Source organism: Ailuropoda melanoleuca, chromosome 2 (genome assembly GCF_002007445.2).
Source record: "Ailuropoda melanoleuca isolate Jingjing chromosome 2, ASM200744v2, whole genome shotgun sequence".
Classification (NCBI taxonomy): Eukaryota; Metazoa; Chordata; class Mammalia; order Carnivora; family Ursidae; genus Ailuropoda; species Ailuropoda melanoleuca.
This window is the reverse complement of record NC_048219.1, coordinates 115,007,986-115,024,628: the sequence shown is the minus strand read 5'-3', so window position 1 is coordinate 115,024,628 and position 16,643 is coordinate 115,007,986. Positions and strand designations below refer to the sequence as shown.

Sequence of the window (16,643 nt, the reverse complement as noted above, 5' to 3'; positions counted from 1 at the left end):
TAATACTTAGAATTGAAATAAACCAGAATTATCCTGCCATGATTTTTATATCATAATGAAGGAAAAATATGGTCATCGTTTGATTCTAGACAACCTGATAAAACAGCTACTTCTACAGCTACTATTCACACTACATTTAACCTTTTTAAAGCAATTATTTTGTGCCACAAACAAGGCAAAGTTCTTTATGTACGTTATTTTCTTTTTTATCTTGTGAGGAAACTCCCCATTTTATAAATGAGGGAACTCAGACTTCAAGAGTTTAAGTAACTTGCACAAAATACCACAGATGATATCTAGCAAGTGGTGGAGCCTGGAGATTTCAGAGAGGCATCAAATGCCAGATTGTAGGAGCATTCATTCTCTTCTCTCCATGCAATCAACTGAACAAATTCTGTTATAGAACTTTTTTTATTCTTTACAGTGATAATAAGATATTAAGAGCACAGGATCAGATATCAGAAAACACTTAGAAAAATATGTTGTTGACATGTCCTGAAACAATTCAATTTTTCTATATTTCATTGTCTTCTTCTATTAAATCTATGAAAAGCTCCTGCTTTTCTTACTCACTTGCTGAATGATCCCATAAAATAATGCATTCAAAACCACTTTCAAAACTCTAAATAGAATATGAATAGATAATAGATATTCTTGGGTTAATTAACTTGAACCCAACCATCACCCTGAAAACAGAAGGTGAATCTGAAATAGCCAAAGTAAAGGAGTAAGAGAAATAGAAGTATAAAAGCAAGTAAGACCCCTTTGGCCATAGTCTAGACAAGACTTAATGGATGACCAAATTAGTAACTATGACAATAAATGACATGGTTAGAAGCAAATGGTTGCCCCTAAAATATGGCAACCGATTGAATGTAAGGAATAAGCAGTATCCAGGAATCCATAGAGATTCCAAGCTTATTTTTTTAGGTGATTTCAGGAATAGGGACATCTTAACTGAAGTAAGCAGGAGAAAGAGAAGGATTCTGTAGAGAGATTAGGGGCTAACTTGACACATACTCAGTTCGAACCACTGTTGGGATTCCATGGAGTGGCATCAAGTGATAAAGAAAATGAGGAACACTATAGGGAAAAAGGCCAAGGGCAAAGATAGAAATTTAAGGACTATATTTGAAGAATTTTCTTTCTTTCTTTCTTTCTTTCTTTCTTTCTTTCTTTCTTTCTTTCTTTCTTTCTTCTTTCTTTCTTTCTTTCTTTTCTTTCTTTCTTTCTTTCTTTCTTTTCCTTTCCTTTCCTTTCCTTTCCTTTCCTTTCCTTTCCTTTCCTTTCCTTTCCTTTCCTTTCCTTTCCTTTCCTTTCCTTTCCTTTCCTTTTCTTTCCTTTCCTTTCTTTCCTTTCTTTCTTTATTTGTTTCAGGCCAGGTAACTGGAAAAAATTTAAATGTTCTGACAACCACATTACAGGAGAAAAATGAAGTAGGTGACATTACCTTTAATAATATATTTTATTTAATTCAATATGTTAAAATTTTATAATTTCAGCATATAATCAATGTAAAAAATATTAGCATTCCTTTTATTTGTACTAAGTCTTCAAAATCTGGTTATTTTACACTCAATTTAGACAAGGCACACTTCAAATACTGAATAACCATTTGTGGCTAGTTGTATTCATAATCGACAGCATGGTCTAAGAAAGTATTTGGGGGATTTGTGGGCTGAGGAAAGACGTAGGTCTACAGGAAAAAGAAAAGAGAAATAGAAAAGCACCTGCAGTATGACAGAAACAGAGGCAAAAAATGTTTTCTTTCTCTCATGTTGTGTAACATCTCTACAGAAGCCAATATATGCAGCAAACAAGAAACAGGTTTTCCACAGATGGTATCGTTTTAGACAGCAAACAAAGCAGGATCCTTTTAGACCCTTTCAGACTCTAGGGCCTCACAAACGAAGTCCAGCTTTGCTTAACTGCTGACACTTAATCGGCTTAGAAATTGTTAGCATGGCATAGTGAAAATAACATGGATTTTGTCTGTTCATGGATTTAACCCAGATATGCCTCTAAATCATGGCACACTCTACCACACAGCTCTGTAAATGTGGGCACTTAGCCACTTACCTTTAACTTCCTTATCTTTAAAATGGGGGTACTAACTTCTTTACATGATTTTTGTGTTTATCATATACTATTAGGTAGGCAAAACATCCGATATATAACATGCATTATATATAATTGATCATTATTAACAATGTCACTCTGATTTATATTGATCAATGTCTCGTGTTACTGTAGCATCTTGAGAATGAGAAAATATTGTCTGTATTTTGTAACACCATAGTACCTACCAGTGTTGGAGACACCACTAGGATAATCAACACTCATTTTTCTCCTGTATTCCACCTAAGATAACCATCCTTGTATAAATAGGTAATATTATATGGAAGCTCAGATTACTTGTTTTCCTAGTGCCTTTAGCAGAAAAATGAATAAGAGTTCCATTGCTCAGACTCTAGCCTTTATATTCTAATATAAAATTAACTAATGCAGAAAGATAAATTAGCAGAAACAAAATTTCCCCTTGACTCAGCACCCAATTTCCTGAGCATTCTACCTTCCAGAGCTCTTTTAAACAGATATCTCATTTGACTCTAAGTTCAGTATTACACCAGTAGAGACTGGAACAAAAAGTTCTCTGCATTTTTAAGAAATTAATTTAAACTAAACATAAAATTAATGGTTTTAGTAAAATAGCTTAAAATTCAAATGCTTAAAGTTGATTGATGTTTTCCATCAGTTTATGGCAGTATGTTTTCAGATGGTGGGTCATTTCTTCTGGGTTTCAGAAGGCACTATAGTATATAATGAATCCAGGCTTTCAATCCAACCTTTCATCACCGTGAAGTTACTCAAAACATACCCGTCAAGTGTCATTTGTTTGAAATATGTTTCTAGCTGCTCTTCCCCTAAATTTATCCTATTTTTTTCTGGCCCAGCAGAAGTCACAAATCTCCAGAAAGCCTTTTCTGACTCTATAGTCCAGAGTCAACTTTTATAGCATTTATGCTTTCACTAATCAAATATTCACTGAGTGTTTATCATATGCCTACCATGTTCTATTTTCTAGATATTCAGTAGCAAATAAACAGACAAGGTCAATATGCCTATAGATGATTCAGTCTAAGTTGAAAATAGCCACTAAGCAAGTAGACAAAAAATAATACTAATTCCCCATATCCAAAATGCTACTTAGGAAAATGAAAGCAAAGTAATGAGAAAGAGAGGGCCTTGCAAGTCATGAAAGGAGATTGAATTAATTTGAAATATAATAGAAAGTCATTTAGAATTTTTTTTTTTTTTTTACTGAGGAAGTTTTAGGACTTAAGTCTTAAGAAGGTCATTCTGGCTACTTCTTGGGAAATAAGTAAGGTATGAAAAGTAGAAGCAGGGAGATGAGTCAAGAAGAGTCTGTAGTATCAGAGGTTGAAGTGGTAAGAAGTAACTGATTTGGGGATATTTCAATATACATTTTACCCCTTGCTTAATGTCTAATTCATTCCTCCTAAGAGAAAAACTGTTAAATAAAAGCCCAAGATATACAATCAACATTTATAAAATATATGAATAGATAAAATAAATCAGTTCACATAAGTAGTAGCAACAATTTGATAAAAAATAAATTGTATATAAAATGTAACACAGAAATGTTTCTTTTATTTATTAAATTTCCTTTTTTTCTGAATCATTTCCTCTACCAAGGTTTCAATGTTTCTGAGACTTATGGTTTTCTTGCCCACAGAGTCTACTTAATAATCAATTATAACACAGAAAAACATCTTCAGGGTCTGAAAAAAAAACCTTAGTGGAAGGTTCTAGAAGTTGCCACCTCTTCAACCTTCTTGAGTTCATTCAAACATGTGTAAACTAAAAATGCTCCATATGTTTTGTATGATTATTCTCTCACTTGAAAATAGAAAGTGTATCTGTGAGTGCAGTTTATCTAAAATTGTGATGTTACTACCTGCCACAGATTGTAGTGTATTCATTTAGCAGGGTTTTGTTTTGTTCTGTTTTTTTGAGAAGTCATTATACCAACCAACCAACAAAAAATTAACAAAAAATAAAGAAACATTAGTCTGAAAAAAGTATGTAACTTTTCAAGAGCCACTATTGAGAAAAGTTAAGCAAACAGGATAATGGGAGCTAAATCAATATTTTGCAGGCTCTGCTTATTGCTGATGAATTGAATGTGGTTTGGGGTAGGAAATGTGTGGGTAAGAGTATAATCGACGGTAATTCTAGTTTATTGTCCTCAACAGATAGATGAATGATGGTAGTCATTAAGTGAGATGGATGAAAGCAAGTTGGATTAGGGACAAGCAAGGAGTAAGTAAGAGGTTAGTTTTGAACATACTCATTTTGATATCTCGAGACATTCAAGTGAAGATGATGAGTAGCCAGTTGCATTTATAGTTTAATGCTAAGAAAAAGTCCTGATCTTGAGATCTAACTAGAATATAGATCATATTTAAACTCATGGCCCTGAAAGACATTTGCCTACAAATAAACTTAGAAGACAAGAGCTAAGACTAAAAAGATAGAAATCTGAAGATTGAGCGCAAGGCATTCTAATATTTAGAGTTGAACGATGAGGAAGATTTATCAAAGGAGACTGAGAAAGAGCATCCAGTTAGTTTGGTGAAAAACTGAAAGAACGAAATCTCCCAGGAGTCAAATGAATAGAGAGATTCAAGAGGGAGGGAATGTTCGATTGCATCAAATGCAGTTCACATAGTAGATAATATGAAGACACGTAAATGACCATTGGATTTGGCAAAATGAGTCTGGGACTCTGAGAATAAAGTGTTCTGTGATATTTCTATAGCATTGCATTTGCACATATAGATTTATACTTAAATTCTTGTGTTTGTGCACTAAACTACCTAAAAAGTTTTCATTGGCTAGACAGCACATTGATTTTTTGTGTCCCCAATAATTCCTAGCATAACACGGTGTATTTAGAGTTCAAAATTATTTGTGGAATTGAATTGAATCGGGCTGATGCCCACCAAAAGAAAAAGATCAATTTTAAACCCACAATAGTGTTGTGTGTAATCGACAAGTACAATTTTAAAAATAAGATTTTTCTGCTATTCTTTGGTATCTCATAAATATTCCCTTTCATCAGATGAGCTTTCCTACAATTTCAGAGGAGATGGGAACCATGAAGTGTATATTTCCTCAACCTTGTCTCCTCAGTGCATCTTTATATCCCATCATCCACATACACACTCATTAAAGTGTTCTCCCTTCAGTTTCAGGTTAACTTATTCTGTCAACTTTCCTACTTGAGCTAGTGGTTATACCCAACTGCTTAGTCTCTGAGACCTTGTCAGGTTTCTGAATATATTCCCTTTGTTTCCTTCACTTCCATTCCTTTTCTCTTCTCCTTCACTTCAACTTTCATATTTCATCCCTTTTTTAGCTACTACCTATTTTAAGACTTATAAAAAGAGTATTTTACATAGGCTATCCCCAATTTCTTACTTCTTCGACTCCTTCTAAGGCTTGAACTTCACTAATGCTTTTGGTCCTTAATTATACAATTGAGAAAGGATACATTATCTTATTAAGAAAAACAAGTAGGGGCACCTGGGAGGCTTGGTTGGTTAAGTGTCTTGGTTTTAGCTCAAGTCATGATCTCAGCGTCCTGAGGTGGAGCCCCAAGCCAAGAGTGGAACCTGCTTGTCCCTCTCCCTCTGCTCCTCCCTCTCTCTCTCATAAACAAATAAAATCTTTAAAAAAAAAAAAAAAAAGAAGAAAAACAAGTAGACCTTTAATCTTTTAAAAAATAAGCTCAATCTTGATCATAATAAGAGAAATACCAAAATAAAACTATATTGAGATATAATTTTCTACCGATCAGCAAAACCTAAAAAGTTCAGCAGCACAATCCATTGGAAAAGCTATGGAGCGTCTATCAGCATTCTAAGTGGCTGGTGGAAGTTCAAAAAGTTACAACTACTCAGCCATCAAAAAGAATGATTTCTCAACATTTGCTGCAACATGGACGGCACTGGAGGAGATAATGCTAAGTGAAATAAGTCAAGCAGAGAAAGACAATTATCATATGGTTTCACTCATTTATGGAACATTGGAAGTAGGAAGATCAGTAGGAGAAGAAAGGGAAGAAGAAGGGGGGGGAAACAGAAGGGGGAATGAACCATGAGAGACTATGGACTCTGGGAAACAAACTGAGGGCTTCAGGGGAGGGGGGTGGGGGAATGGGATAGGCTGGTGATGGGTATTAAGGAGGGCACGTATTGCATGGTGCACTGGGTGCTATACGCAACTAATGAATCATGGAACTTTACATCAAAAACTAGGGATGTACTCTATGGTGATTAACATAATATAATAAAAAAATATTATTTCAAAAAAAGTTACAACTAACCTGAAGTTATTATGGCAATAACTATCAAAATTATTTTGTCTCTTGGCTTATAAATAAATAGTATCCCTGGAGATTCATCCCACAGATGTATTTTAAAACACACACAATTTCATTAACACATTAATTACATTAACAAAAATTGAAGACACCCATGACTCTTTTAATAAATTGTGAAACATCTACGCAGTAGAATACTGAGAGAATAGAGAGAGAGAGAGAATTGAACAGTTTCTCATTTTTACTATGGAAATATCACTAAGATATTACTAAAAGAAACAAAGCAAAGTGGAGAGCTGTGTATAATATGCTACCTTTAATATAATAAAGGATGGGATATGCACACACATTATATATATGCATATATGCAACTGTGAAAGATTTAAAAAAATAACTATGAAAACTGGTTGCCTATTGGGTTAAGGTAGGGGTGAACAGAGGTATATAGAAATGAGAATGTTAGAAAGATTTTTTTCTATAATTTTTATATTTAGGTTTTGATTTTGAACCATCTTGCTGCATCACTTTTTCTTAAATTCAAAACAAACAAAAGAAACCAAAAACAAAAATACTTCCATACAATTTAAAAAAAATCATAACCACAGCCTGTCTAAGGACCTCAAGTCACCTTGGGAGGGAAGCCAGCCCTTGATGTTACAGGGACACCTACCTTCACTGACTGCAACCATTCCTGCAGACTGCCCTGAGGAGTATGCCACCAACAGGGAGATACATGGAAGAAGCAAATAAACCCCAATGCTGGATAGCCCATCCAGATACCAAACATGGACATCCAATTATGTATTTTCCCTGCTTAAAACTGTTGTTACTCGTAACCCTTCATCATAATCTGTCCACTCTATTAAGATCTCAAATGGTCTTTCTGGCCTTACCTCCTACTACTATACTTGTAGCCCACAAAACTAGACAACTCATTCTTCCTTGGAAATTCTCTGACTTTTGTGCTCAGACAGATCCCCTTTCTGTTCCCTGGAATGTTTCTCAAATCCCAAATCTGAGCCCTCTCTGAACACTACTACAAATCTTTCCTCCAAACTGTCCTGATTTCTCTGATAGGATATAATCAAATGATATTAACACCAGGAAATTCTCTAGTTTATTGTCTGGCACATAACAGGAAGACAAAACCTTTCACAAATTTCTGAATCCTCAGAGAACACTCTATTTTTTATGGTCCGGGACAAATTTCACTTTTATTATAATTATTAATACAATAATCATGCTAGATTATAAACTTCTAGAAGAATAATATTGAGACGGGTGTTCATAGATGAGGCAGCTCTTGAAAAAGACTTTAAAATTCAGTTTAATTGAAACACTTGCTTCATTCAGACCTACCTTTAAACTGATACTGTATTTCTATCTGATTATAAAGTTTGGAGAATTTGAATAAGCAATGTTTTTAAATGTGACCCTATGTGGCTGTGTGGTAGAGTTCTGTGGCTTTTACTTATGAGAAATAAAGCCATCTTTCTCCCGGGGAAAGCGTCTTAGTTTCTATGGGGAGACGCCTCCGTTCAGCTAAGAGCATATGCGTTGCAGGTTCAGGCGGCTCCTCCAGGGGAGAGAAGGTCTGTGACCCAAGCCAGGCCCTCCTGGTGTTTGTGTCTTAGAGTCAATGATTAGCTCTACCACAGTCATGTGACAAAATTCAGTCCAATCAGATCTCAGTCTGAGACCTTTACTGTGGTGATAGGGGAAAAAGCCAGCCTTCTGCAACACAGACTGAAAGGGTCAAATGTAAACCTGAAGCTTTCTTGTGAACTCTGTGAGCCTCTGTCAGATAGGGCTTATAGCACAGTGGGGAAAAAAAAAAAAAGCAAAGTAATGAAGAAAATACAACCCAATCTTAACAATCTTGTGGGAGCTCCTGGATACCACCATGCCTGACTTTGCTTCCTTTGGGTTTTTCAGTTATACAAACGACTGCCTATCTCTAGTGCCTAAATTAATTTCAACTCATTTTCTATCATTTGAAAACAAAAGCATTTTGCCAACTCTAAACTGAAATTGAGAATACTTATATTTTAAAGTCAAGCTCTGTAACATGTATTGTGCAGTGCAAAAAACATGCTTCTGGTACCCAAAAATTTAAATTCAGAATATTAAATTATTTAAAAGATACATATATATGAAGCAATGGATTATGTTAAATATTTTCTAAGTGTATGGGAATATTAAAATAATGTTAAGGCATAGTGCAATTAATTTTCATCCACTACAAGAATGGTGTGTATTTATACAGGAATATCTTAGAGTAAAGGACACATCTCTATGAACCCTTCATATAAGACATTCTGTGTTTAAATACCATAGCAGGACCAATGGTTAACAAAACACTCTTCCTGCCCCCAAATATCTCCCCCCCAACTATATGCCATTAACCTTCTCTTCACTTGATCGAAGTTCTCAACAATAGCTATTCCTCTGGATCTGTCTGCTGAGGGACCTTATTAAAATTATACCAGGGAGGGGAGGCCTGCTTAAGAAGTCAAAAGAAACAAAGCTCTGTAGCCTTCTCCTGTGAGCATGGATTATTTTTATCAGATGCTCTAAGTGCTGGGAAATAGGATGAGTAAGTTTTAAGACAATGGGGGTAGGATGGAAGGAGCCAAGTGGGGTCTGTCCTTTTAGGTACCAAGGCTGCAAGACCCTAAGTTAGGGACAGAGCCGGCCACTCCAAATCAAAACACTCAAAAAGAATAAGAAGGGGGCGCCTGGGTGACACAGCAGTTAAGCATCTGCCTTCGGCTCAGGGCGTGACCCTGGGGTCCTGGGATCGAGCCCCACATCAGGCTCTTCCTCTAGGAGCCTGCTACTTTCTCTCCCACTCCCCCTGCTTGTGTTCCCTCTCTCGCTGGCTGTCTCTCTGTCAAATAAATTAATAAAATCTTTTAAAAAAAAGAGTAAGAAAAGGAATATCAGAGAAAAAAATCTCCTTTCTGAATTTTGCTGAATGCTGGCCCCAAGTGGAAAAGCACTATGTACTTTTAATAAACGAGTTTTGAAATTACTTTCCAAATGAGATTCTCTGCATTGTTTCATTTCACCAAAATTTATTTATTCACTTAAGATGTATAAAGGTATAGTAACCTATAGTAGTATCTCATTTATACTTGACTCTCTTTAAGATTTGGTCTGTGTATTCAAGAGATAATGCATTACTTGTTTTTACAAACAGTTCTGAGAGTATCTTAGACATATAAATTCTATCATCTCTAATTGTTGCTCTTTATAAATCCATACTAAGCTACGTAATTCATTCTTGATTTTACACAGACTTCATAATATATTTATATTTTAATTTGACAGTTTCTGCAAAAAACAATCATTTAACAAGGAATTTGGCTTTTATTTAAAAATATGAAATGGTTTAAAAAACTGCAGTGGACATTTTTTCAGGGCCAAATGCTTATGTGGATAGTCACTCTTGTTAATGTGTAAGTACTACATATGTTTATTCATGTGATGTTCTTTTATAACAAAATGAAATAAAGTAATAACATATCAACCCAAACTATCTGAATTATACAGCTTCTCTAGATGCAGAGGTTCAGAACCACAATATTGAAGACAGATTTAAATAATGCTTTCCATTGTGTGGAAATGTAACCAATTGAAAAGTTAATCAGAATATCAAAGCAAAAACATATTGCCAGGGTCTCCCTATACTCTTAACAATAAAACATGTATTGAACACCAAGTCCTAATCTCTATTTTTTTTTTTGTGATCCTTTTAATAGTCAACAAGTAGCTAGCCTCAGTATTGACAACTGAAGAGGTTTTAAAATAGAGTATACGAGTATGCCAAATAATTTCCTACTAAATTGACCATATCAAAAACATTTATATGTGTCTTTCTATAAAAGATAATAAAAAAAAAGAATTGTTGCCACTTATCAACCCTGTAACCATTTTTTAATAACACAAAAAAATCGGTGGGGCCATCACTTCCCCCATTCAACAGCACAATAAAAATAATATTAGGAAAGAATGGATCATATCTGGAACTCTTATTAAAATTCTTTCAAAAATCTACCCTCGGATTTATTTTAGGTATTTGTCTCTGAGATTAGCAGTACTTTATATTTTTTGTACGTTCATTACAGAACACAAAGATGTTTTGTAAAAGCAAGAAGTCAATATAAAAGAAAAGTTCTCTTCACTTTATGGTTAACAAATCCTTTTCATTTCTAAGGTTATTATTTTGGAAAATCTCAAGGAAGGAAAATTATATAATTACATAAATACCAAAAATATACCTCTAATTTGCCCCTTCTCCCAAATGTAACCTTCCATAAAGTCAGCTATGTTTTCTTTTTTTAACAGACAGTTTTGCTTATGAAATAGAAACTTGCACTCCTTTCACCCTATACCTTAAATACAATTTAGGAAAAAAATTAAAATACTCAAGTGTCATAACAGAGAGCTTTCTTTTGCATTTTAGGATTTTCCTGCTTTTTAATAGCTCCTTAATAAACTACACATTTAATAAACCACACCTTTTCAAAGGTTTCTAATGCCAACTTAATACAACACTTTGTATTGGATATCTTTCACGTTATGATTCAGATGTTATTTCTTATTGTTACAAAGTGCCTTTTTATCTTTCATTATCTGGATCCTGAATAGTACACATTTTTTTAAAACTATCAGTTAAAGATGAAAAGTCCCATATTTTCTCTAGTAGTTATTTTTAAAAGTACTTTCAAAATCAAACTATGTCTTAGTCTGTCTTTAACATTTTAGCATAAAATCTTAGCAAATGATTCTAGGGTAAAGTCTGTTAAAGGACTTTTGGAATTTGACAGTTGCAAATATGAAAAGAATAGTCTTTCTACACCAAAAGAAACAAACAGATGTTTTAATCACAGGTGAAAACACATTTTTGTAGAAATATTCGTATGTTCACACAAAAGCATAGGACACCGCCAAACATTTTCAAGTTTAAATTTCCTGTTCAATATAAAGTTAAAATTTACTTACCTTTTCTCGGTGATCACTTGTTACTGAAACTGCCATCAACTTCCAACTGTTAATGACTCTTTCAACAAAAACGGAAAACAGTAAAGTCACATGTCGTAAGAGTAGGCCTATGTTGGATGCTGCTTAATTTCAGCACTGGAGGGAAAAAAAAAGGCATGGGGTGGGGGTGAGTACAAAAACTTTAACATAAAACCACTTCCTGCGTAGATACGGTTAACCACACACATCACATCATTACCCGATTTGAAGAAATTGCCTTGTATAGTCAAGAATATTGTTATTTTTCAATGTGCTTTTCAATTTTCAAACATTACTAAATTTCTATAGGTTTCATCAATTCTGATTTAATGGGGGAAAATGTGCGGTTAAAAATGTAGCAGGGGGAGGAGCAGGCAGGGAAACACTAAGGGAACTTCCTCTTTCTCTGCCTTCTAGCAAGAACTTAAAACTGAACTCTCTACGGTCCTCTGTTGGCGTGGGCATGTTCACATACCATTGGGAGGCTCTGCTTACGGACTTGGGAAGCCAAGAAGCAACTTTCAATTCACAGAGCTGATACTTCTGTCTCACTCACAGATGGACCAACCAAGGGGTGCTCTGGTTCCTAAGTCGAAGGTCTTGGACAGGTTGCTAATGAACTTGAGAGCACGCAGCAGCCCAGGGCCCTGATGCCACCTGGAGGAAAGAAGGGTGCTTGCGCAGCACATGCTGTGGCATTTGCTCTGGTGGTGGCTTTCACACGGAGGTGACAGTTTCCTAAGCAGTTCTGAAATCTGCTGACGAGCTTTTGCTCTAGGTGAATGATCCTTTGCGTGGCCTGATTTAAGAAGAAAAATAAAATAAAGGTTGCAAAGGGTGTCATTTTGGCAAGCTGCTATGTGCTTATCTGTGTCAGACTTCAACCAGTCCGACATATTTTTTGTAGGGGGTGGGGGAGGGCTCTCAACAACAACGATAGGATGTGCATCTTTATTGAACCATGGAGTTCAAGAAATAAGCTCCTGGAAGTCCAGGCTTGGCTGGTTTTGTGAGATCTGCAGGAGTTTCACAAAAGGAAAAGCTCCCCTTCCAAATATATGAGAAAGTTAAATCGCAATCCCTTGTCATACAAACCAATTAGACTAGAAATCTGTGTAATAGCTCTCAGTGGTGTGGAATGTTTGGCACACATAAAGACAATCTTTACATAAAATATTTAGAATGTATAACCCACGTGAAGGATGGCATGTCCCTTACAAATTAATCTAATTTCTCCAAGACTCCCCTTTTCAAAATTATATTTCAGATTGACCCAAGATCTCACTATCAATTGTCATTCTGGGATGCATCTTTTTAAGTGTGTAGATCCCTGGAGGTTTGTACTCAATATTGTCCTTAACACTGAGGAAAAAGTGGGAAGAACATTATATTTCCTCACTCAAAGTGAGGAAATCGGAATTAAGGCCTCAAATCTGACACTGCTATTTATTTAACCTTGGCCAAACCACTGGCGTTCTCTGAGATTCAGGTTATTTTTGATATAATGGAACACACAAATGAAAACCATCTATCTGCCAGAATAAAAGCATTGGTTCGCAAACTCGGGGGCTTCCCAGTGAAATCTGAAACTGGCTTCCATACATGGAGGACAAGGGCAGACCAAAGAGGCAGCCATTCCAGATTGGTAGGTTGCAGGTTTAATAAGACAGGGACTTACTACAAGGCTGGTCTTGGGCCATCACACAAGTAGATATCTGCACCTGAATCTCAAAAGTTTACGTAGAGGCCTTACCTGGGCTCAAAACATAATCCCTCTGATCGGAGAGTCTCAATAACGCTCTGCTCTCTCCAAGCTGCACCCTTGAAAAGGCTCCCACTGTGGGAACTGTGGGAACTGTGGGCAGAATGTACATTTCAAGGACAGAGGAGGGGATGAGGAGCCTCTGATTGCCTAGGTGTGGCTCATGAGTCAACCTGAGGTCGAGTACTCTCGATGACCTCCTCTGACATTCTTTTTCTCCTAACTGGCTCTTAAAATTTTTTACGCCCCTCTGTTTTATAATGTGTGCTGAAAGGTCAGCAAGTTGTTTTATTAGCTGGGAGGTGGCTTGTCCGGTGGCTGGCTGGCTGCATAGGAGGGAAATACCACAGCAACAGTAGAGAAACATACAAGAGAAAACACAGACTAAGATAATGGTTTTGAAAATAAGTAACTTTTTTATTTTATTTTATTTTATTTTATTTTATTTTATTTTATTTTATTTTATTTTATTTTACTGAGAGCCCCATGCTTTAAGCCATTGATTTAAGTCCCTAGGCTGGGGTTCAGATCATTCAGAGTGTTCACTGGTAGTTTTATGTGATTTAATAAAGATGATACATCAGCAGACTCATCAGGTATGAACATACAACACTTTGTTTAGAGAACGGCACAAGTGCCTCCTCTTCAGGCAATAGTAATGCTCCAGACCATCTTATTCGGGAGGACAGCTTTTTCCCCTGGAGACATTTCAGGGTTCAGGAAAGACAGGTTTTGCTAGCTATCATTTAAGGCTTGCTGGGCTGATTTAGCAGGGGCTTCTATGTGTCCTGCAAAGTCCTGCAGACCCATGGAGGGGACAAAGGCCATGGCCAAGTGATTGCTCCAATGGAAAACAAAACATGCCTTGAGAGAAAGGTTGGCCATTTTTGTTACTGTGGGGTGGATTCTCCCCTGTGTGCAGGGAACACCCAGAGTGTAGTGGCCCAGCCACTCAGATGGAAGCCATGGCCGAAGGTTTGTGCCATATAACCACTGGATCCCATTCAGGTCTCCCAATAAATACCTGAGAGGCCACACCAGTCATGTCAAACCAGCCACTATTCTTTGATATGACAGAATGACTACATAGTTCCTATGATATCTATTCTGTATCCCTCGCGTGTTGGGGTTGCTCTGTCTAGGGTGATTTTTCTTTCCCAGCCTAAGTTCTTGGTGCTCAAATGTCCATAACCCAGGGTGAGCCACATGAACCCATCCCAACCTGGATATAGTCACCAATGACCCTGATGGTGGTATTTTCAGGGTCCTTTTGGTCAGCAGTTTGATGGGCTGCCTGCATAGTTTGATTAACCAAAAAAGAATACCCATTTACAACCTTATTGATAGTGTGTGATACAGGCAAGATTTCTGGATCAGTATCATTAAGGTCAGGTAAATTAAGAACACTGAGGGACACCTGGGTAACCCAGTCTGTTAAGCATCTGCCTTCGGCTCAGGTCATGATCCCAGGGTCCTGGGATATAGTCCCACATGGGGCTCCTTGCTCAGCAGGGAGCCTGCTTCTCCCTTGGCCTGCTGCTTCCCCTGCTTGTGCTCTCTCTCTCTCTGACAAATAAATAAATAAAATCTTTAAAACAAACAAACAAAAAAGAGCATTAGTTTTAGTTTGTTCTTCATTAATATACATGCTTCAGGGTTTTTTGATCCTCTCCCTGGAGTGGTGATACTCACCATGGCAATCCTGACAAGCTAGACAGGGGCAGCTGCCCACATATCCAACAGCTGGATTGATTCCTTTGGCAGGCAGATGAGTGGGCCCGCTGTACAATGGTATTTCTATCAGGTGTCCATATCATGACTAGACAACATATGAACAGGAGAAGTCTAAGGTTGAAAAGACATATTTGGTAAGAATTTGTATGGGAAGGTCTTCCCCTCCTATACAAATTATACTTGTGCCCTGATCCTTAGCTGTTAATGGGGCTGCAGCTTTAGGAATTTGATCTAATTGTACATACCACACATGTTGGCCAGGGCATGCAGCACTGTCGGGCATGAGGAGATGGCCTAGAAGCAGGATGTGCAAGACCACGACCCTCACCTTCTCCCTTCTTTTAATGGTGCATATTCCAATCCAAGTATAATGCATTTTTCTAGGTCTGGCTTATAGCAGGAAGATGGGATCCTAGTGGAGACTAAGTAGTTACCTTTCACCCAGGAATATGAAGTAACTCCCCTATCCCAGTAGGATATTCCATTCTAAATTTCAAGAGGTAAGGCCTTCTCCAGGTGTGATGGGGCCTGGTGTTCTTAGCAACATAACACACTGATACGTGGTGAGAGTCAGGGCAATAGCTGTGTCCTGTGACTTTCATACCTATGGCATTGGGTGTCTCGGCAGGGGTCCCTAGTCTGGCATTTGGGCAGCAGGCCTTACTGGTTGATCATTTAAATGTATTAAAGAGTGAGACAGTATTTTAGTCCACTTGGCCGAGGCAGTTTTATTGTTAGTAATTTAATCCATTGCTTTAATATTCCACTTTTCCTTTCTATTAATCCTGATGCTTGCTGGTTATAGGGGATGAAACTTCCATTCAATATCATGGTCCTTTGCCAATCTTACATATCATGACCATCAAAATGTGACCCCTGATTATTGTTTATTTGATGAGGGGCTCCATACACAGTGCTCAGCTTCTCTAATGCCATAATGGTGGCAGCACAGTTTATGCAACAACAGGGGAAAGCTTGGGTTAGGCCAGACTCAGTGTCCATATAAACCAAGGCATATTTAGAACCCTCACTCAAAGGGCAGAGATCAATATTATTGATTTGCCTCCTTCACTGGTTGGGAACTCTGACCAATGGTCCCAGACTCTTTTGGCAGTTGCCTTCAGCATTGTTTAGATCACACAGTGCATGATGTCAGTGTCTTTCAAGGGCAATCGGGTATCCTTGGCAATATTCATCCTATCCAGGTGCTACCATGGCTGTTCTTTCTATGCATCCAATCTACTTTATCTACTGAAGGGTTCATTGTTACGGCTTGTGCCCGAGCTAAGGCCTCGGCTTCCTGACTGCCACAGGGTGTTAGTGCTTTATGATCACATCTGGGCTCCCTCAGGCTCCCGCAGGCAAACTCAAATGCCTTTCCATATATCTTGACCCCACAAGGGTTTATTCATGATCACCTATTCCTTGGCTTTCCGTTTTTCAAGTCATGGGGTTAATATCTTTAGAACAGCCCAACTGCCAATGCAAAAGATTAACAATAGGGTTCATGAATGATCGCTAAGCAAACCACTCTCTTTAAGTCCCCTGACTGCTGTGTTTGTTCCTGTTTCCAGGCATCTGTATACTGGGCATCAGTGGGATTTCCCTTGCTCCCTCCCTACAAGCTCCAGGGGCTGGCATAAGCATAGGGTGGGGGCATTTAGAGAATCTACATATTCTATAGGACCTAGTAGTACCCACACTTTTAGAGAC

At 37.3% G+C, this 16,643-nt stretch overlaps 1 protein-coding gene across 3 annotated transcripts in view; it reads right to left on the bottom strand.

Moving 5' to 3' along the window:
• The window catches only part of ARHGAP15 (Rho GTPase activating protein 15), a 594,053-nt gene extending 582,306 nt beyond the window's left edge, over positions 1-11,747 (bottom strand). Inside the window, exons 1-2 of one of the 3 annotated variants that reach the window (XM_034643265.1) lie at positions 11,655-11,747; positions 11,417-11,551 (exon numbers count right to left, since the gene is read on the bottom strand). The gene's annotated coding sequence lies outside the window, so the exon portion shown is untranslated. The remainder of the gene's footprint in view (positions 1-11,416; positions 11,552-11,654) is intronic. The other 2 variants (XM_019800514.2, XM_002920055.4) reach the window with 2 other exon arrangements.
• Between the last annotated feature and the right edge of the window lie 4,896 nt (positions 11,748-16,643).